General features: G+C 43.9%; 1 long non-coding RNA gene across 1 annotated transcript; it reads right to left on the reverse strand.

The window, feature by feature from the left end:
• Nucleotides 1-2,176: 2,176 nt before the first annotated feature.
• On the reverse strand, nucleotides 2,177-17,159 carry LOC140635145 (uncharacterized). The gene is made up of 4 exons (XR_012032473.1): nucleotides 17,110-17,159; nucleotides 16,125-16,260; nucleotides 5,002-5,111; nucleotides 2,177-2,575 (listed from the first exon to the last, which is right to left on the reverse strand). It is a non-coding gene; the product is annotated as an uncharacterized lncRNA (long non-coding RNA).
• Between the last annotated feature and the right edge of the window lie 6,377 nt (nucleotides 17,160-23,536).

The raw sequence follows: 23,536 nt of genomic DNA on the forward strand, positions 1-23,536 counted from the left end.
TTATGGTTGCTGGAATTACTTTTTAAATCCATGCCTGTTATGTAAACACTAATTTAACATTACAAATATGGCCCCAAAAAGGCTGACAAAGGTTTTCTTAAATAGTGGGGTGCTTCCCTTTAATTCAGAGTCCTGGGATCACGCTTCCAGGATAGTATTTTCCTCATCTGTGTAGCCAACCCTGGTGAACATTGCCCGCTCTGAGCACTAGTCTTTCCCTCCTCTCTTGCCAGAGATCCTACCCATTACTTAAAATGAATTATTGTTTTAACACTCTGTGCATGCCATAGAGAAAGAAAACAATTGTAATTACTATAATTCTCCCATCTTTGAGATTCCCTCCCTATTTTGCTCACCCTAAACCTCAAATTTGCTAATCCCCACACTATGACAACACCTGCCTTCTTAAATTGTCAGCCTGCTTCAATTTTTCCCTCCCCATACCACAGTTCCTAATTCTGCTGCTATGTTGATTTTTGTTTGTTTTCATTCACATGTGACACTGTGTTTCTACCAGCTGTACTCGAATTTTGAGAAAGTGCTGGAAAAAAGTCAGTCCAAAAAGCCCTGAGGATGGTTGCCTTGTAGAATAAAACAGAGATGATCTGGAGGCTCAGAGATGTTCATTTCCTAAGCTCAAAAAGAAATCCTTCAAAGACTCTGAGAAGCTGAGACTTTCTCCAGGGTGCCCTTCACTCCGTGTCCTCATAAGGTGTTGGTCCTGCCCCAGCGGAGGTGAACCAACCAGTCTGGTTCCCAGAGTGTGCCTCGGGCCTGGGGACAGGGGCAGGGCCAGAGGAGGGTATGGCCAGCCAAGGGAGGGACACCTATTCCCAGCAATAGGATAGTGCCAGCCACCTTCTTCCCTGGTAGTACGGTGGAGAGGACAAGAGGCCTATGGGCACAGAAGCCCCCAGCCCTGCCCTGTCCAGGGAAGATAGGCTTGCTGATGAGGCTTCCACCTGCTATTGTTTCAAAGAGCAAGAAATGGAACCTGTGATTGTGCTCACAGTTTCTTAGAAAACCATCCATCCTGGGGCACCTGCATGACTCAGTCGGTTAAGCGTCTGCCTTCAGCTCAGGTCATGATCCCAGATCCCTCAAGCCTAGTGTTGGGCTCCCTGCTTGGCCAGGGTTGAAGGGGGGTCTGATTCTCTTTCTCTCTCTGTCCCTCCTCCCTGCTTGTGTTCTCTCTCTCTCAAATAAATACATAAATCTTTAAAAACAAAACAAAACTGATGTATGAGGCATTTCCCCTCTCTGAGTGGCCCTGCACCAATATGCAGCTTGAGTTCTTGCCTTCTGATTTTCATTTCTGTTATTGAAGAATTGGCTTTAGACTTCTCTCCCAGCACATCAAAGATTTTCTGTTCCTAATATGCTAAAGTGATGGTTCTGGAAAGGTATTGGAAGTATGTCTAAAATCGTTACAGGTATTGGTGAATGAGGCCCTGCTGGGGCCAGAGTGGGCATCCAGGGACCATGGGCCTGTGCTTCCGCATATCCCAAGGATATTCACTTTGGCTGATTAAAGATTTTATCTTTAAGTCTTATAGCTTTTGAGCCTCAGTTTCCTTATCTGTAAAATAAATTCACTGATCTTATTTACCTATATTTTCAGACATTTAAAAAACATTTTATTAAAGCATAACTCATACCCAAAAGGCATAAGAATCTTAAGTGTACACCCAGATGGATTTTTAAAAAAGATTTTATTTATTTATGCATGAGAGACAGAGAGAGAGACAGAGACAGAGACACAGGCAGAAGGAGAAGCAGGCTCCATGCAGGGAGCCCAACATGGGACTCGATCCCAGGTCTCCAGGATCCCACCCCGGGCCAAAGGTGGCACTAAACCTCTGAGCCACCGGGGCTGCCCCCACCAGATGGATTTTTACAAAGTTGACGCATTGGTATTCCAGGACAAGAGACAGAACATGATTGGCACCTTACAAGTCCCTGTGTTATGCCCACTGCCAATTCTTTCTACTCCCCAAAGGTTACCACTGTCCTAGCTTCTAACACCAGAGACTCATTCAGAAGTTTTTGTAAATGCAGTCACACACACACTGTGTTTCTGTTGTGTCTTCTTTGGTGACATTCATCTTTGTGTCTTGTAGCACTGCTTTGTTTTCATCACTGTATAGTTTTCCACTGTGGGAATGTACCACCCATATCCATTTTGCTGCTGGACACTCAAGTTGTTTCCAGGGCCCTTTGGCTCTGTTGAACTAAGCTGCTATGAACATTGTACATATCTTTTTGGTACACATATGTACATATTTCTATTGGATGATACCAAGAATGGAATGGCCGAGTCCTAGGGTATGGCTTAGTAGGTACTGCCCAGTAGTTTTGGTGAGTAGTAGTACCAATTTACTTTCCCAACAGCAGCAAATGAGAGTTCCAATTATTTCAAATGATCAGGAAATTTTTTATTGAACTTTATAATATAAATATTTTTTGTCAAATAAATGTCCTTAGCAGGGAGAGAAGCAGTGGAGCATGGAAGCAATCAGACCCAAGTGAGACCTCAGGTGAAGCATGCAGTCATTCTGGTCCATGAAGTCCTTATCTGAAACAGCGTTGATTTTCTTTTAAAAGATTTTATTTATTTATTCATGAGAGACAGAGAGAGAGGGGCAGAGACACAGGCAGAGGGAGAAGCAGGCTCCATGCAGGGAGCCTGACATGGGACTCGATCCTGGGTCTCCAGGATCAGGCCCTGGGCTGAAGGCAGCACTAAACCACTGAGCCACTCGGGCTGCCCCAACAGTGCTGATTTTAAGACCACTTTCATCTATATTATGAAATTCCATCAGCTGAGACTGGGCCTGGACCATTTACAAATATGTATATAATATCTCATGGTGTTCATATGCACATATCCACACTGCTGTTTTATGAGAAGTGCTTTGTTCACATAGTTTCTGGCATCTTCCTGTGCTGGGCCCAGAACCAGCTCTGGATGGGTGCTAAACAGCGGACTTAGACGTGTGTGCCATGGCCACGCTGCTTCAGATGCAGAGCTTGAACTGGAGCAAGGACATTGCCTGGCTGAAAGCTTAGGAAGGGCAGGTGGGAAATGACCAGCAGAAATTTGCAAGAGGAGTTCTTGATCCAGAGAGGCATTTCTTCACTCAGGCAGCAAGGCTTAGCTGGCAGGACAGTCAGAGTCCAGAAGCAACCAAGGGCAAAGCAGTGCTTGCGTCACTGTGGCCAAGCCACCTCACTGCTCAGCAGCGCGCACCCCTATCTCCTTTATGGCTGGGCAGGGCGGGCCACCAGCATCCTGCCTGCAGTGCCCTCCTGCATCAAAATCCGGGCTGGGCTGTTGAGTGGATGAAGCCTGTGGCCTATGCTCAGGCCCCAGCAGCAAGGGAGACTTGGAGAATGAGGAACTGGCATTTTTAGCTTTTGTAGAGGGACAGAGTTCCCAAACCCAGGAAGGGGTTCGGATATGGGGCCACTTGGGCTCTGGTTACTAAGGAGCTAAGGCAATTACCAGTTTGTTCTTCCTGGATTATTTTTTTAATCACAACTAAAGAATATCAAAACATTCTTTTATTCTTCATTGTTTTTGCAATTAAAGCGCCCAAGAAGCACATCTTAGACCAACTCTACCCCCAAAGGGTACAATTGTCACAATTGTTTAGAAGTGACACAGCTTCCCAAAACCATGCAAGGTGTATGCAGGAGGATTGGCCAAACCAAGTGGCAGTGGGAACAAACCACTGTAGTTCCCTGTTGTCTCCAGTGCAAAGTTGAACGGGGGGATGAGAGCAGATATCCTGGTCTTATTCCTGGTCATAGCGGGAGAGCATTCATCTTCAACCGTTTGAGTGTGGTGTCAAATGTGGGTTTCTCATAGACGCTGTTTATCAAGTTGAGGAAGTTCCCTCTATTCCTAGTTTGCTAAATTCCCTCCTATTCCTAGTTTACCTCCCAGTGAGAAATGGAGGTAAGGTTTTTATCAAATGCTTGTTCTACGTCTATTAAGGACATCATACAGTGTTCTTTAGTCTTTAATATGAATAATTAGGAGTGGTTTTTGAATGTTAAATCAACCCTGAATTTTGGGTTAAATTCCCCTTGGTTATGATATAAAATCCTTTTAGTATATTGTTGGATTCAATTCACTAAATGTTGTTAGGAAACTTTCCATCTATGCTCATGAGGGATATTAGTCTGTAGTTTCTTTATCTTGTCGTGTCTTTGCCTGGTTTTGGTGTTAGGGTAATGGTGGCCTCGTAGATTGGATTTGGAATACTCCCTTCACTTCAGTTTTCTGGAAGACTTTGTGTACTTTTTCTTCCACAAACATTTTGTTGAATCCACCAGTGAAGAAGCTATATGTGGCTCGGTTGTGATTTTTTAAAAATTATAATCCAACAAATTTCTACAAGTGACAATCCCAATTGCTATTGTTACCCTCAAGATCGTCACCAGTAATAGGTAGTGTCATTATTGTTGATCATCTCTACTAGCTTCTGGGAAGAATGGGGCTGGCGTCCAAATGATGCTCAGGTGGTACCTCATGGGGCTGAATTCACAAGGAGTGTCTTTCTCGTGTGACCCAGATATTTCAGAAACCAATTGCTTCTGAGAATCAGTACTAACTATTCCAGATGGCTTAGTGATGTTTTCAGGTCCCACAGACCCTGACCCCTCAGCCCCCTCACTCAGGACCCTCAGCCAAGCCTGTACTCAGTGTACTTGATTTGCAGTCCTTCCCCTGAGCCCGTGCTCCCACTGTCCCCCTGCCTGCCCCAATGGCATAGTCTCTCTCTTGCACTGTTCACATTCCCTCTATCCTTCCAGGTCCAACTGGCATCTTTCCCAACTTCGTTGAGAACCCGTCACACCACACAGGCCTTTCCCTGAGTTCTTGTCACACCGACAGCCAGCACCACACAATTAATCCTTTTGCTAAATTTTGCCTTGTTATTTTCTCATTCCTCCATGTTGCTCTCTAACGACATTATAGACCACTTGTCTTACCTTGCCTTGGAACAGCTGACTTGAGGCTGACAGATTTAAGCCTAGACATTGTAGCATATGGTGTAAGTATTTCTAATTTCACAATGCCTGCTCATTCAGCAGCCACTCCCCTAGAAAACAAACACAGGGAGAATGTCTTCTCATATACAATTTTCTCTCATAAATGATGGCCTGTGCTGTATCTCAGATCTGCATACCTTCTAAACATTGCTTGGTTTTCCTCTTGGCAAATTACCTGACCTGACTTTTTAATAAAAATTCTAAGTGCATGTATGACAAAGGAGTACCTCCCAAACCTGAAGGATTTTGCCTACCATTCACCATGAAGTGGAGAGAGTTAGTTTCATGTTTGCCTGATACAAGGCCCATTTGTTCCAGCCCTGGCATCGTCACTTCTTCTGTACTGGGTCTCCCCACTCACTCCTTGGGCCCCCATGACCTTGGCCTGGAAATCCACCAGGGTCCAATTCAGATATATTTTCAAGTGAATGCCATCCACTTCCACTCCCAAGCAGAATTAAATGCTTGAGGGTTGTTTCTAAAACCATACTTTTCTTTGCTTCATCGTATATTATTTTTAAAAAATCTTTAGAACTCGGGGATCCCTGGGTGGCGCAGCGGTTTGGCGCCTGCCTTTGGCTCAGGGCGCGATCCTGGAGACCCGGGATCGAATCCCACATCAGGCTCCCGGTGCATGGAGCCTGCTTCTCCCTCTGCCTATGTCTCTGCCTCTCTCTCTCTCTCTGTGACTATCATAAATAAATAAAAATTAAAAAAAAAAAAAAGATGACCCTTTAAAAAAAAAAATCTTTAGAACTCATTAATAAAATAAACTTTCATTTAAAAAATAAGAGTGAGTTGATTTCCATCATTAGAGAGTTGGTTAGCATTTCAAAGCTCAGTATTTCAGAGCTTTTGTTCTGATGATCCAAACCCAACCTATCAGCAGTTGTTAAACATGTTTACCACCCAAACCCACAGTCTCAAAATATCATCTCCCTGTCTTCCAGTTCCCCATTTTTCTGGCCCCTGTTTCTCCCTAAGATAATCTTGATGTCTTTTTGTATCTGCTCCTGGTCCTGCCTTGGCCCAGATCTCCTGGCTGTTTGGTTTCTCTTCCCTTTTCCTGCCTTTCCTTGTGGCCTTCCTCACCCTTTGGCTATTGCCGTAACTTTGGCTGGCTCGGCATTAGGTCACACCAGGTTTTGGCCATAAGGAGTCAAAAAGGAGAGCAAGTCTCAGAAACCTTCCTGGCCATAGAGCTGGGGTCGCATGAGGCACTGCAGAAGATTCCATGTTTTCACTTCTTGCCCCAGTGAAAACTGGCTCAATCATGTACCTTTAAAGTTTCCCCTTCTTATATGATATCTCTGCAGAGCAACTGTTAGCCTGAGACTGAGCAACAGATAGCAGGTGTCTCAAACCCCCCTCATCCTGAGGGTCAGAGGCACTTAGCTCACATACACCTACAGCTTCAGCGAGTACCCAGATCACAGGGCAGTTTAACTGACATTTTGATCATGTGGATTTTATGCAATTATATTTTTGTTTCTATTACATTGCAAACTATTTGGAGAGAAAATTACACTTTAGCCTTAAAAGTCTGATGCTGCATTTTTACAACTCTTCAGTTTACCACACATTCAGGCTTTAATTCTTCTTTAGATGTCATTTCCTTTATATTTTACACACCGGAAGAGAGGTCACTCAATTCTCTACTCCAGGTATATCTCTCTAAAATGGAGAGAGGTTTGGAGAACCTTCCTCTAATAAATGATCTTCTGGATTGAAGGACTGACCTGATGGTTGACCCAGATGGACATACCTAGTTCCCTCTTATTCTCTGGTGCTCAGGTGGGTTCAGCCAATGGGGAGCCTCAGCAGGAGGTGGGTTGAGAAGAGTGAAATCAGAGTATTTATTTCCTTAGCTCCCTTTGGGCAAGGTCACTCTGAGTAAGCTGTATCTCTCAATCAGAGGATCCAGTTCCTCTCAAGGAAGTCATCTCTATGCCTCTTCTCTTCTCCTTCCAGCTTTCCATAACAGTTCTGAGGAGCCACACTCCTGCTTGTGGTTTCCTGACACCCAATCACACCTTTTTCTACTGCTCCTGCATCAATTTCCTGCTGATAGACTTTGAAGAGGGTTTGAACTCCTCATTTAGAATTAATAACAGATTGAAAAAAAATGTTACCCCACATTTAGGTGTTGGGGTCTTGAAGCAATCTCATAAAAAGGAAATCAACCAACTCAAATGGGAGCTCAGTTGAAAAATCCTTTGATTTTACTCAAGGCAGTTGCATCTCAAATATATCACTTATTTAATGAGAGGTGCCATAATGATCATAACTCAGTGTCCTATAACTGCAAATCCTGTATTGGGTTTGATTAAAAGTATTTTTTTCTCTTTCCTATTTTATTTTTTATTGAGTATAATTGCATATAACATCACATTAGTTTTCAGTGTACGACATAATGACTCAATATTTGAATGTATCATGAAATGATCACTTCAATTAGTCTAGTTAACATCTGTCACCATCTATGGTTACACAATTTTTTCTTGTGATGAGAAATTTTAAGGTCTACTCTCTGAGCAACTTTTAAACATGCAGTACAGTGTTATTAACAATAGTCATCAAAGCTGTACATTACATCCCCATGACTTATTTATTTTATAACTAGCACTTTGTATGTTTTGACTCCCTTTGCCCATCTTGCCGAATCACCACCCTCTGCTTCTGGTAAACACCCATCTCTTCTCTGGATCTGCAAGTTCAATTTTGGGGGGTTTGTGGTCTTGGAGGGTTTGTTTTGGTTCAGTTTGGTTTAGATTCAACAAGTGGTATCATATGGTATTTGCTTTTCTCTGACTTACTTCACTTGGCACAATACCTTCAAGGTCCATCCATGTTGTCAAAAATGGCAACATTCCCTTCTTTTTATGGCTGAATAATATTCGTGTGTGTGTGTGTGTGTGTACACCACATTTTCTTTTCTCATTCATCCGTGGATGGATGGATCATTTCCATATCTTGCTATTGTAAATAATGCTATAATAAACATGGGGATAGATATATATTTTTTTTTCAAGATAGTATTTTTGTTTTCTTCAGATAAATACCCAGAAGTGGAATTGCTGGATCACATGATAGTTCTATCTGTAATTTGTTAAGGAACATCTATACTGTTTCTCACAGCAGTTGCACTAGTTTACATTCCCACAAAGAGTACATGAGGGTTCCAGTCTCTCCATATCCTCACCAACACTTGTTTTTTTTTCATCTCTTTGGTAATAGCCATTCTGACAGGTGTAAAGTGAGGGCTCATTGTGATTTCAATTTGAATTTCCCTAATGATGAGTGATGCTGAGCACTTTTTTCATGTACCTGTTTGCTATCTGTATGTGTTCTTTGGAAAAATGTCTATTGAGATCCTCTACCTATTTTTTAATTGGATTATATATTATGTGAGTTCTTTGTATATTTTGGATATTAACCCCTTATCAGATATATATGATTTACAAACATTTTCTCCCATTCCATAGGTTGCCTTTTCTTTTTGTTGATATGGATGCGAAGGCAATCTAGATGTGGCATCTGTCACCCTATCAGTCTCTAGGGTTGATTCAGCTGATCTGGCTGGCTGAGAAGGTATTCCCTTCCTCCCTCACCATTCCATGTGTATCCCTCCCAAAGCAGACAACCTTCCCTGATAGAGGAGGGTCATTCTTGGGTCAAGAGTATACAAGTATTGGCCCTCTTCTGCTAAAAACTCTAAACAAGCCCACAAGGTCCATGTTGTTGATGGCTTCCTTTGCGGTGCAGAAGTTTTTTAGTTTAATGTGGCCCCATTTGTTTATTTTTGCTTTTATTGACATGGCTTTTGCTGTCAAATCCAAAAAATCGTCGCCAAGACCAATGTCGAGGAGCACTTCACCTATATTTTCTTTTAGGATTTTTATGGTTTCAGGTCTTATGCTCAAGTCTGTCATTCATTTTTAGTTTATTCTTATGTATGATGTAAGATAGAGGTCCAGTTTCATTCTTTTGCATGTGGCTATCCAGTTTTCCCAATATCATTTATTGAAGAAACTGTGCCCTTTCCCCATTGTATATTCTTGCCTCCTTTGTCATAAATGAATTGACTATATATAAGCAGGTTTGTTTCTGGGCTGTCTATTCTATTTCATTGATCTATGTATCTTTTTTATGCCAATACCACAGTTTTGATTACTGTAGCTTTATGATGTAGTTTGAAATCAGGAAGTGTGATGCCGGGCAGACCTGGTGGCCCTGTGGTTTAGTGCCATCTTTGGCCTGGGGTGTGATCCTGGAGACCCGGGATCAAGTCCCACGTCGGGCTCCCTGCATGGAGCCTGCTTCTCCCTCTGCCTGTGTCTCTGCCTCTCTCTCTCTCTCTGTGTGTCTGTCATGAATAAATAAATAAAATCTTAAAAAAAAAAAAAAGGAAGTGTGATGCCTTCAGCTTTGTTTTTCTTTCTCAAGATTGCTTTGGCTACTCAGGGTCTTTTTTTTTTTAAGATTTTATTTATTTATTCATGAGAGACACACACACACACACACAGAGGCAAAGACACAGGCAGAGGGAGGAGCAGGCTCCATGCAGGGAGCCTGACGTGGGACTCGATCCCAGGACTCCAGGATCAGGCCCTGGGCTGAAGGCGGCGCTAAACTGCTGAGCCACCCAGGCTGCCCAACTCAGGGTCTTTTAATTAAAGTCTTAAGATTGCAAAATTACTAGAAAAGGAGTAAATACCATCAAAGTTGTTTTGAAATGTGTTTTAAATGGCACCTGAAAGTTGGAATGGGAATCTTGAAAACTGGAATCTTAAACTCTTTGTCTCTTTCACCATGAAGGGTAAGGGAAAGTTGTGTTGTAATTTTATGCCACCAGTATAAACAACTCTATTCCACTCTGCTCACCCAGTTGGTGATTAGGGGAGAGCAAGATTCAGCCTGAGAACCAAGCCTGCACAAGTCCTCAGGCAGTCAACCTCCTGAGCATATCCTACAGGCCAGGACCTGTGCCCAACATGTCACATGCATTTTCATCCATCCTCTGCTCAATCTTTGGGAGGGGCCTTATAGCCCCACGTGACCACAGGGTCCCTCCTCATCACTTGCCTCTGGACCTGCTATGCTTTGGGCTCCTTAATTTCATGATATTCCCACAGGCTACAAAGGCAAAGAGACAACCTCTCACTTGGAAGAAGATACGCAGGGGACACCACAGAGCAGGGAGCCTGATGCGGGGCTCCATCCCCGGGATTATGACCTGAGCCGGAGGCAGATGCTTAACTGACTGAGCCACCCAGGAGCCCTAAACTTTCAATTTTTTTCTCTACTACCAGTCTGCTTGTGGCCTCCAGTTGTCAGCTCTGCCTCTTCAGAAAAGGACTAAAGCCCTGAGGAAAGCAGGTACTTCTGTAATTCTCCTAAGGATAGCTTTAGGGAATAGTCTTATCTCCAGAGGATGCAGGATGCCAGGCAGTTTGGAGCAAGCTTTCTGCTTTCAGGCCCCCATGGAGCTCTCCAAGTGTGAGCATCTCTCTCCATAGCTCTTGGCTTCCCTTCCACACGCTCATCCTCAAGGACATCCAACTAAGACAGGGCTAATCCAGCCCTATGCCTTCAGCCCACATCCAGATGCAAGAGGAGCACAAACATTCAATGGGAGAGCTCAATGAGAAGGGTTGTCTATGACTCAAGAGGGAGGTGGCCTTCCCTTGACACTGAGCCAGACAGGTGTGGGACACAGTGGGCAGAGCAAAGAAACTGGTCATACCCCTTCCTTCTTACCATGCTTCCATCTGAGATTTAGAATTAAATCTGGGAGGAATTGACTTTTTTAAAAAGATTTATTTATTTATTTATTTGAGAGAGAGAGCAGAAACAGGAGGGGCAGAGGGAGGTTGAGCAGCAGAGAATCTCAAGCAGGCTCCATGCCCAGTGTGGAGCTCGATGTGGGGCTCCACCCCCAGGACCCCGAAATCACCACCTGAGCTGAAATCAAGAGTCGGACGCTCATTGACTGAGCTACCCAGGAGCCCCTGGGGAGTTGACATTTTAAATTAAATGGGCACTGGATGCTTCCAACCCTCAAAGTAAAAGTAAGTCCCAGATGGCGAGGAGTCAGGAATGGAAATTCAACTGAGTATGTTTAAAGACAGAAAGCAAAATAAAGCCTTTTCTTGTTGTGCCCCTGTCAGGTCAGCCTACTAAGTAGGTTTCCTTTCTCCAGGCCCAAGAGACTCTGTCCTCCCTGGGGAAATCCTTCTTGCTTTGGGTTTATTCCAGACTATTTGGATCTGACCTATGAGTATAGACTATAAGAAGATAGAGTCTATCTGACTTAGAGGCCATGCTACTCAGCTGCCTGGTGCATGCTTCCGGAGGGAAAGTGAGGACAGGGCCCACCCCAGCTCAGACAGAAGCTAGGCAAAGGGAAATTATAAGAAGGAAAAAGTGCGTAGAGATGATGACTTTCAGAAACCCTCAGTCTGGACACACCAGTAAAAATAAAACAAGTAAACAAAAACAGATCAGAATGGTAAAGAAGAGGGCTGCCCACGCAAGGAAGCATCTGTGGCTTCCCCAAGTGACAGGGGACATGATGGGTCTTTCTGCTCACACATACCCTTGGCCTTTAGACCAGCTGGAGAATCTCTATTTGGGGCCTTGGTTTTCCCTACTGTCAAAATAGACACCAGAGCTGGTTCCAACGACCTTACACGAGTGGCACAGAGTCAAATACAATTTCATGGCCTTAAATGAAAAAGAAACTCTGAAGACTAGCCACACTGTACCCAAAATTTCCCTTGTCGTCATCACTGCCAATTACTGAGGCCTTTATGGAGCCTGGTTACCTCTGTAATTCTCCTAAAGATATATTTAGGCCATTCTTGCTTTGTAACTCTCTTCAGGACTTTGTAATAATACAGTATTCTGCTAATTTTAAACATGCGCAGTCCCGGCTCACAAACAAGCTGTGTTCCTAAAAGTAGATGTGCAGGTTGGTTTGTTGGCTCTCAGAACTCACTAGCACATAAAAACAGTGTGAAAACAAATCGATGATAGCATGGGCAAACTGGTACGAAATAATACTGTTGCGATACGGTAATAAAGTCAAGAAGAAAAACACATGCATATTATAAATGACCAAATAATAGTACACTGATTCGCTTAAATCCAGGTACTTAAAAAATTCTCCACGAACACTGAATGTTGCTGTTTCCTGCATCTGGAAGCCTTGTGCTGGGTAAAAAGCCCATGGAACAAGGGGAGATGTGGAAAATTGTGATGGAATTCCTGGCAAGTCAGAGCAACCCACACATTTCCCCTCTCGGACTTCCCTTACCGGAGCCAGCCTCCTGAACCGTCTCTATCCACCGACCACTTCCTGGCTCCACCCCACCCTTAACACATTTCTCCATCTTCCTCCTCTACCTGTAGCAGGAAGGACAGCCACACACAAGGTGTCAAGGTTTAGAGAAAAAGAGTCTGCCATTTCTATTTTCATATTTACTGAGATAATTTAACTGCAAAACAGAAAAGAAAGCTGTAAGTCCTCAATTGCCAGATTCTAACCCAGCCTGATCTGAGTGGCCAGATGTGCTTTGGTGGCACCACATCTGACCCGAAGGGACCCTCTGAGGGCCCATTCTAAATCAGTCTCTCTCTAGCATGAGTTTCCCCATTTAGGGCTGCAGACCACATGCCAGTAAAAAATAAAAATGTGGGGCCCCATATTTTAATTAAAACTATTAAGAATTTCAAGACGATGACCAGAAGAGCATTCTATTCAGTCACAGGGCACCTATGCTGTGTCACTGTACAGGCTGCATACACCCTGAATGTGGCACCAACCTGCTGAACAATCTTGACTCTCCTGGGTCATGACTATTTCCTGTCCAGATCTCCCAGGTGAGTTTCTTTAGCCTCCTTCTGTTAGAAAGGCACCTCTGGCTCCTGGCCTTAGAGACTCCCTTTGCTCCAAGGGCCAAAGTCCATGGGCTAAGCAGGTAGTGCTCTAACCCAGCACTTTCGCTCTAGTCTCACTGGAACTCTGTACCAAACTTCCCCTAGTTTGAGCTTCTGAGAATTAGAACACAGTGCTCTGGGGCAGAAGCAACAGGCATATGGCCACAGGGTCACAGTGGGTCCTTCCTGTTTTAGCACCTGTTTGCTCACTGGCCAACACTTTCAGCATGCTGGCTATATGCAGGCCTTTCTTCAGTCCTTTAGGCAACATTAAACCCCAGTGTGATTATTCATATTATGTATCAGCTTGACCAGACCACAGGGATGCCCAGATATTTGATCAAACATTATTCTGTGAGGGTGATTTTGAACGAGAGCAACATTTGACGCAGCGGGCTAAGTAAAGCAGATGGCTCACCCTCTATGGGGTGGGCATCATCCAAACAGGTGAAGGCCTGAGTAGAACAAAAAGGCTGACCCTCTCATGACTAAGGGAAAAAACATCTCCCGCCTGATTGCCTTGAGCTGGAACATCGGTCTTCTGCCGTCAGACTCAGACTGAAACATTGGATCCTCGTGGGTATCCCACCTGCTGGCTTCTGGCTTGGGACTTCCACCATCAGAGCTCCTGGGTCTTCAGCTTGCTGATTACAGAGCTTGGGACTTGTCAGCTTCTGTGGTCATGTGAGCCAGTTCCTTATAATAAATCTCTATCTACTTACCTACTATCTATCTATCTATCTATCTATCTATCTATCTATCATCTATCTATCTATCATCTACCATATCTATAAAATAAATGTTTGCTTTTATATGTCAATAGGAATGTATCTATATGTATGTCCTATCAGTTCTATTTCTCTGGAGAGCCCTAACAGAACCAGTCTGTCCAAAAACTGCAGTTAAGGTTGAACTGCAGTTATGCTCATAACGACAAGCAAGTGGCCAAAAGCCACCAGAAACACCACTGTAGTTGACCTAGTGGGTTTATTACTCATCATACTGGAGAGAATGTTCACCAAGGGACCTGTGGGGCATTGGCATAAGAGGGTATTAGAAAGAACTACAGTAGAATCGGGGCTTTGAGAGTACTTGAGAAGGACCCTGGATTGCACAAAAAGATGAGGACAAAAAAGTGAGACAATTCTGTGATTGAGTATCTCAACGAAACTTATCTAGTGGAGGGTTCACTAGAGCAGGGATAAAGCTGTAGCTGGTAAAACAGCAGCAGTCTCGGGGTGCTGGGTGGCTATCGGTTGAGCATCCACCTCGATGCTCAGGTCAGCCCAGGTGATGATCTCTGGGTTGTGAGATCGAGCCCCATATCCCATCGGGCTCCTCGCTCAGTGGGGGGTCTGCTTGAAATGAGAGGGGTCTCTCCCTCTGTCCCTTCCCCTGCTCATGCCCCTGCTCTCTCTCTTATTCTCTCTCTCAAATAAATAAATCTTAAAAAAAAAAAAAAAGCAGCAGCCATTCACATAGCCAAGATGGGGATTTTTAAAAAATTTTGTGGGTGGCACAATAACTGTGTTTGTGCTTGGACGAAATTATGAAGTGACCTTGTTTTGTCTCACTTTACCACGATTTCACAGTGGCCTTTCCTGATGTTGGTGCTCTGTGAGGTCTTTTACGCCCCCGCCCCATGTCCAGTCATTTCTACTCCCCTAGTTCTCCCAACACCTGCCCCTCCACCGGGAAGAGAGCCAAAAGTTTTACTGGGGAGGCAGATGGGTTGGACGTCCCCTGTGCCAGATGGAGGGACCCCAGGACCTTCTGAGGGCAGTAGCCGTGACACACACAAGCTTTTCTCTTGCTTATTGTGACTCCCTTTCTAAAGTCCCTTTACCACCTATTACCAGAAACCAAGGGCTGTGCTGAGCCTTTTACATATATTCACAAATTCAAACCTTAAAACAACCCTAGAAAGCAAGTACAGGATTGTTTTCATTTATTGATGAGGTTGTCATGGCAAAACGAGGTAAACAATTGTCAACAACAAAAACTACTGTCCACCCACCATTACAAAGACTGTCTTGTGCTTGATCATGTAGCACAGTGCTGCATCTGTATATCACAGCAAAATCAGAGAAGCTCCCCTTCTGTCTGCACACTATTTCCAGAGTAAAATACCCTTTGGCCCTGGATTTAAAACCTGCACTGCTCCCCACTGCCTAAGAATCAAGTCCAAATGCCCTAATACCAAGACCCTATCCAATCTGGCTCTCAACTACTCTGTCATCATTTGTTCTCCTTTTTTTCCTACGTGAGTCACATCCATACATCACTGAACCTACCAAACGCACCTCCACGTCTGTAGCGAGAATATTCCCATCTCCCTACCCCGATCGGAATTCCAGCCCACCTTTCCAACTCAGGCTTCCTCTGTGCAGTTTTCCTGGCAAGTATCCTGTGCTGCATCACATTGGGGGTTTTGTTTTTGTTTTTGTTTTTTTGCATCACCCATGTTGTCTCAATGAGACCTACGGCAGGTAGTTTGCAAGATGATCACAGAAGTTTCTCCCATGCCTATCTATACACATGCCCCTACACAGTATGACTTGCCTTTTCCACTTCTACAGCCAAGAGGGTCTATGTCTCAGTCTCTGGATCTGAGTTTGAATCTAAATCTGACTTGTTTGGGCCAATGGAACATTAGAGAACTCTGACAGCACCATGTAATGAGTCTGGGCTAGCCAGAGAAGGGTGAGTAACCATGAGGAGCAGAGATGGGTTATCCTAGCTGGTCAGCCAAAGACGAGCTGTTCTAGACCAAGCAGTCTGCTAACTGCCAAATGTAAGAGTGAAGCCCTTCTAAATCATCCGGCCCCAGCAAGGCTGGCCTAAACAGAAAAGGCTCCCAGCCAACCTATGGAATTGTGGACAAAATAATAAATGTCTTGGGGTGCCTAGGTGGCTTGGTCGGTTGGTTAAACATCCAACTCTAGATTTAGGCTCAGGTCAAGATCTCAGGTCCTGGGATGGAGCCCTGCATCTGGCTCCACACTTGTCTGGAGTCTGCTTCTCTTCTCTACCCCTCCCCCACCTCTCTCTCAAATAAATAAATAAATCTTTAAATACTACTAATATAATAATAATGAAGGTTTGTTTTTGTATGCCATTACATTTTGGGATGGTTTGTTCCACAGCAAAACATCAACTGCAGTCAAAGAAGAAAAGGCAGTGCTTCTGGGTGCCCTACACAGGTTCAGTGATGTTCCGCTTGATTGCCGTGGGCCTGATTGTGGCTCCCCTGATAGACTGTAATAAAAACACACCCAATCATGAATTATCAGGTATTGAGTGCTTATCATTTAAGGCTAATAGTTTTAAACACCTCATCCTTTTTAATCCTCTCAGCAGCCCCATGAGACAGGAACTATTAGTTCTTTGCAGATCAGAAAAACGAAGCACTAGGTTAAGTAACTGGTCCACGGTCACAGAGGTAGTGAGTAGCAGTTCTGTGGCTTGAACCCAAGTGTTTTTTTTTTTGTCTTTCCAGAAGCCTGTGCCACTTTGGCTCTGGCCTGTTGATAGCTGTTAAGAGACTGCACTGTCTCCTTTCCTCTCTTCCTCTTCCTCCAGACCTTCAGGGATCCTGCAGCCTGGCAGTTCCCCGGGTGGTTACTGGTCTCATGCAATTTTAGCTCTTAGAGGATTGCAAGTGCTTCTTACACATCTCTTTTATTTCTTGTTTGCTTTATCTTTTCTAAAGCTCAAAACAAAGAGGAGAGAGCACAACCTGCTCCCTCCAGGCGGCTTCAGAAAGACAGCCTTCCAGAACTGGCAGCCAGCATTTAGCCAACACCATCCCAGCCCCAGGTTGCAAGTGCCTTAGAGGAGGGGCTGGCTGGGGCCCGGTCCCAGCGCCAGGCACAGGGCTGGCATGCCCCAGCAAGCATCGGGGGCCGAGTTTTTTAAATTTGTTAAGGAATTTTTTTAAAAGAAGAAAAGTCTAGAGTGATCCCTACCTCCCCTCCCTCCCGGATAGGGTCTCCAAGCCCCCTTTCCTCCTCCCCTTCCTTTTCCTCAGTGCTTCCCTCCCTCGCTCCTTCTCAGCCCTCCACTTCCCGCCGCCCTCTCCCTCTCCCTCTTCACTCGCCAGATCACCTTTCCTTCTGGTAAAGCCTGACCTATAGTAACTGCGCCTAATTCAGATCAGTGTTCCTGAGTTACCATGGCAACCGGCTGCTGCTAAGGCTTTTCAGCAGTCCCTTCTCCCCTATATTTTAAATAGAAAATCTGCATGCTGCATCTTGTCCTTCCCCACTTGCCGCTGCCAGTTTGAGCAAAACTCCAGCCCCAGATTCTCTACCACCTTTAAATGTTGTTAAGCAGCCATATCCCCTTTACATTATTCTGGATGTATTTTGAATCCCTTCAGATATAATGTCATCTGTTTAGTTAATTCCAAATACATCAGTCCACTTTTCTCGGTGGAGTGTACCTGGCTTACTGAGTGAGGGTGGACAAGTTGAATCTGTCCTTATGCAGAGGCGGCGACAGGAGCTGAATTGTGCACACTGAGCCGGCCCGGTTCTGGTGGCAGCACCCGTGCCTCCTGGGGGAGGCTGGAGCAAACCAAAACTGCCCCAAGGAAATTGTCCAGGCGGCCTGGAGCAGGCAAGAGCTTGTGAAAACAGGAAAACACCCAGAACTCAGCATCCCCTCTAAGCCCTTGCTGAGCAGAAGATCATAAATCTGTTGCAGAGGTAAAAAAATGTCCTTTGAAATCAAGCAGAGGGATGCCTGGGTGGCTCAGCAGTTGAGAATTGCCTTTGGCTCAGGGCATGATCCTGGAGTCACGGGATCGAGTCCCATGTCGGGTCCCTGCATGGAGCCTGCTTCTCCCTCTGCCTGTGTCTCTGCCTCTCTCTCTCTCTCTCTCTGTGTCTCTCATGAATAAATAAATAAAATCTTGGGGATCCCTGGGTGGCTCAGCGGTTTGGCGCCTGCCTTTGGCCCAGGGCCTGATCCTGGAGTCCGGGGATTGAGTCCCACATTGGGATCCCGGCATGGAGCCTGCTTCCCCCTCCTCCTGTGTCTCTGCCTCTCTCTCTCTCTCTCTCTCTCTATCATGAATAAATAAATAAATCTTTAAATAAATTTTTAAATAAATCTTTAAATAAATAAATAAAATCTTAAAAAAAAAGAAGTCAAGCAGAGTGAATAACTGAGTGTTATTCTTGACTTTCTTACTGAACTTCCTGTGCTGTGTGAGCTTGGGCAAGTTCCTTACCTTCTCTGCACCATCTCAGTAGTCTGTCTTTCACAGTTATTGGGGGGAAAAACTGGACTAAGTATGTAAAAGGACCAAGAGTAGTGTTCTTGGCATACGAGGTAAAGACTAACTGCCGTTATTCTAGTTACTATCCTAGGCAGAGTCTTCCAAGGCGGCAGGGAGGTGCAAAGCCAGAGTGGGATCCCAAGAAGCCAACACTAAGGTTACCGAATAATCAATCTAGCTTCATAGCTGCTAACCAAACCAGAAACCATGGTCTGAACACACCGAGGTTCAGGATATGAGCTGTACTCAGAAGCTAAGCCACAGGGCCTCCTCAGGTACTGTTGCAAGAGCAACATCCTAGAGTTGTCAGGAGGAAGAAGTTGACCCATTGAAGGAACCATATACTGATGGCTTTCAAAGTCCCCCCCCACACACACACACCTTCTCCTTGGGCTCCTGCAGCTGGAATGGTATTAGGCAGGGCCAAGACTAGGTGTGGAACAGTATAAAGGAAAGAACTTGCACAGGCCCAGGAAAAAAGGCTGAGCAAACAGATAAAGAGCCACTTGACCTGGGCATGAATTGGGTTTGGTTCCAAGGCTGGAATATTAAACTTGAAAAATATGGCAGCATGCAGAAGAGTCTTCAGTGGGGTGCACAGCAGGATGGTAACTGAGACATTTCCTGAGTTCAAGGACAACAGAGGCCAGAGCAGCATGGCTGTACATACTGAGACTATATCTCAAAAAGCAACCACAGCCTCAGGCGCCCTTCTAGGACATACCAGGAGGGCTGGGAAGAGGTCAGATAGAGCCAGCGGTGGTTCCTTCTTTGGAAGCTGTTTCCCAGGCAGAGGGAGCAGGAAACAAGACCGAGAATTTGGCACCTCTTGGAAGGTGATGGGATACAGTTTTAGAAAAATTTAAGTGAGAGATTGCAGTTAAAGCTTCTCCTGATGGCAGAAGAAGAAGGGGAGCCAGCTGTACTTCCAGAGGCAATGGTCGCATGAGTCAGCCATGAACTCGCTGAGACAAAACTGATGATTTTGTCACAATTCAGGCATTGCTGATTGGAATACAAAAAGTATAACCCCCATGGAAGGGATTAGGAAACTGGAACGTCTAGAAAAAGATCACATGCAATTACCACTTAATACAGCAACTCACCCACCCTTTACACGCCTGCTTATCTTAAAATTTCACCTTAAAAAGTCACCTCTTCCTTTTTTTTTTTTTTTTAAGATCTTATTTATTTATTCATGAGAGATACACAGAGAGGCAGAGACATAGGCAGAGGGAGAAGCAGGCTCCATGTAGGGAGCCCCACGTGGGTCTTGATCCCAGGACACCGGGATCATGACCTGAGCCAAAGGCAGACACTCAACCACTAAGCCACCCAAATACCCAAAAGTCACCTCTTCCAATAGACTTCCCTTGACTTCTCCAGCTAAAGGAGAAGTTACCTTACCCTGTCACCTCTATTCGGTCAGCGTATTCATTCTCTTCTTGATTTTTATCATGAGTCAAATTCCCCTTACTTACCTATCATGTTCACTTGTTTGTTTTCTCTCTTAAAAGTAAGTTCATTCCAAAATACAAAGGGAAGAAAGACCAGTGACCCTGTGGAAAAGAGGGGCTAGATAAGAAGGCAATTCACAGAAAGAGAAACTCATGGTCCTTCAACATTTGGAAAGATGTTCAATCTTTCTCACAGTAATAGAATTATTTATTAGAACCATGATACCTTTTCTCCTGGCCAGACGGACCCCCAAAAATCCAAAAATTGGAAAAGGTATTTTGTGGAGGAGGCAATGGAAGAGCTAACATATTCATGCATTCTGGTTGGCCAAGAAAAAGATTGGGAATCTGGAATATCCAGCGAAAATAAAGTACATGTGATATGACCTTTGACAGAGCAATCCTTCTTCTAAGAACCTTTCACACAGATACACTGACAAAAATATGCAATATCACCAGCATAAAGCTATGAATTACAGCACTGTTTGTAATCAGTATCAAGGGCCTGGAAACAGCCCAGTTTTCTATAAAGAGGGAACTGGAATGAATAAAATAGACTGCATCCATGCAGTGGAACACAATACAGCTACACAAAGGAATGAGGAGGATCATCATCCACTGTTCTAGAGCTATCACTTGCCCGTTCACTTATGTCGTTAAGTGAACAAAGTCATGGTGCAGGACAGCGTGTGTTTGTGCATGGTTCCAAAGTCAAAACCCTAAGACAAGACTCCTTCAGTCAAGTCTAGTTTCCATCCCTACCCCTCTCCATCCCATTTCCTCCTGTCCCCATAAGTATTCACAGCAATAGTAAGTGTATATATAGAATTAGCTCAGCACACACACTTGGTTTCCTATTACTACTGTGATAAGTCACCCCTAATTTAGTGGCTTAAAACAACATACATTTCTTCTAGAAGCCACAATTCTGAAAGGAGTCATGTGGGGCTAAAATCAAGGGGCTGGTACTACTGATTCCTTCTGGAGGGGAGAATTCAGTCCTTTGCCTTTTCTGGCTCCTAGGGGCTGCCTATATTCCATGACTTGTCACCCTTTCCTTCCTCCTCACAGCACATCTCTCCAGTGTCTACTTCCATCCTCACACCGCCTTCTTTTCTATGTGTATCAAGTATCCCTCTGCTTCCCTGTTATAAGGATCCCTGTGATTACATTGAAGGCCCATCTGGGTGATAATTCAGGATAATCTCCCAATCTCAGAAGCTTCAACTTAATCATATCCGCAATGTTTGTTTTCACCATGTCAGGTAACATTCAGGTTCCAGGGCTTAGGACCTTAGGATCTTTGGGGCCCATTTTCAGCCTACATATTTTTGCACAAAATTTTTTAAATAAATTATAAATTAAAATCTATTGAAAATTATTACTTATAAGGGAGGGAGGAAATAAAGACACATGAAAACTATATTTGACTGAATGTATCTTGTTTTATGGTTTTGACTTTGGAACTATGTAAATGTCTTGTGCAACTATAAAACAAAAAATAAAAAGTCAATAAAAAGAAAAAAAATGAAGCAAATCTAACAACACATCTGATTGATGGTTTACCCATATAATCTAACAGGTAGTAATGTAACTTTAAAACACAGCTCTTTAAAAAAAGGAGGGGGGCACCTGAATGGCTCAGTGGTTGAGCATCTCCATTTGGCTCTAGTTGTTTTTTTTGGTTTTTTTTTTTAAAGATTTTATTTATTTGTTCATGGGAGACAGAGAGAGAGAGTGAGAGAGAGAGAGGCAAAGACACAGGCAGAGGGAAAAGCAGGCTCCATACAGGGAGCCCGATGTGGGACTCGATCCCAGGACTCCAGAATCACACTCTGGTGCGAAGTCAGCGTCTAAACCCCTGAACCATCCAGGGATCCCCAAGCCTGGGTTGTTATCCCAAGATCCTGGGATTGAGTCCCGCATCACCCCCCTCAGGGAGCCTGCTTCTCACTCTGCCTATGTCTCTGCCTCTTTCTCTGTGTCTCTTGTGAATAAATAAATCAAATCTTTAAAAATAATAATAATAAAACAGTAATTTGGGGGAGAGGGACAGGGTGGGGTGGGTGAGATAGGTCATGGGGGTTAAGGAGTGCACTTGTCATGGTGAGCACCAAGTGATATATGGGATTGTTGAATCACTGTATTGTACATCTGAAACTGATATAACACTGTATACTAACTAACTGGAATCAAAATAAAAACTTTAAAAAATAAAAATAAATAAAACACAGTAATTTGTATCTCAGCAGTAAAGAAGATTCTAACACCAAAGAATTGTGCACACACACAAAATTACACAGTACTCAATAATCATACTTTTAATAATATTATTAGTGTAATCTGTAAGCTATTATCCATATATAGTAAGACAAAGCAAATAAGCAAATGTGTTAATATTATTAAGAATTTAGATTTTTGCACACTTGAAAAAAGACATAAAATCAAAGAAGTTGAGATAAATTTCTGTGATTTTTAAGTTTGGAAATAACAATGTGAAATCATGATGATTGATTTTACTCTTAAAGAAATATTCATCAATTCTGTCTGCTAAGATGTATAAAAAGCAATAAGCAACTCAGTAGCAATAAACACCTCTGACACTCAGACTGGAGTCTTTTTTTTTTAAGATTTTAAAAAAATATTTTATTTATTTATTCATGAGAGACAGAGAGAGAGAGAGAGAGAGAGAGAGAGTGAGGCAGAGACACAGGCAGAGGGAGAAGCAGGCTCCCTGCGGGGAGCCTGACGTGGGAATCAATCCCGGGTCTCCATGATCAGGCCCTGGGCTGAAGGCGACGCTAAACCGCTGAGCCACCCGGGCTGCCCTTTTTTAAAGATTTTATTTATTTGAGAGAGAGAGAGAGAGAACACCCGTGGGAGGGGAGGGGGGGGCAGAGGGAGAAGCAGACACCCCACTGAGTGGGGAGCCTGACTTGGAGCTCGATCCCAGGACCCCGAGATCATGACTTGAGTCAAAGGCAGATGCTTAACCAACTGAGCCACCCAGGTGCCCCAGATTGGAATCTTTAAAGGCCATTTCTCACTAAAAGGAACTAGGTCTCTATGAAGAAATGGGTGATTTCAGGTCTGGGATGTGACATGTACAAGATGAACCGGAAACATCTTTCATAACAGAAAACAAGGGCTGCTAGAAGCTTGTCAAAGGTCTCAGGAGCCACATTAATGGATTTCACTGGGCAAAAATGAGCAATTTGCCTATAATAACACCTGCACTAGGGGTGCCTGCGCTTTGGCTCAGGTGATGATCTCATGGGTCCTGGTGTGGAGTCCTGCTGCTCAGCAGGGAATCTGCTTCTCCCTCTGCCTCTTCCCCACCCTCATGCTGGCACACTCTATCAAATAAAAAAATAAAATATTAAAAAAATAATAATGCCTGCAGTAGGTTGAGATATCTGAAATGATTAAATCCGTGTGCTTATAATTATACTTTTGGAAAACCCCACTGATCACATTTGGAGGATACGAGGGTATTAACTCATTCTAGAAATTGATAAATAATTGGAAGGAATCATTTCCCCTGATTTTCCTGTATGAAATGTATTTCAAAGTAACCATCCAGGTAATGAGAGAAATTTCTCCTTTATAAGAGATTCAAGCTATTGAATGCAAAATAAATGGTACAGCTAGAATATTGCCATTTTGCAACCCTTGATGAAATAATGTGTCCAGGCAGTTGTCAACAATAACTGCTAAAAACCACTAGGGCAAAAGGCCAGCAAGGAACTGTTAGGTTTTTAATATTCATCTTTATTAATTTTGTCATAGATGT

The sequence above is a fragment of the Canis lupus genome, chromosome 6 (genome assembly GCF_048164855.1).
Source record: "Canis lupus baileyi chromosome 6, mCanLup2.hap1, whole genome shotgun sequence".
In the NCBI taxonomy this organism is placed as follows: Eukaryota; Metazoa; Chordata; class Mammalia; order Carnivora; family Canidae; genus Canis; species Canis lupus.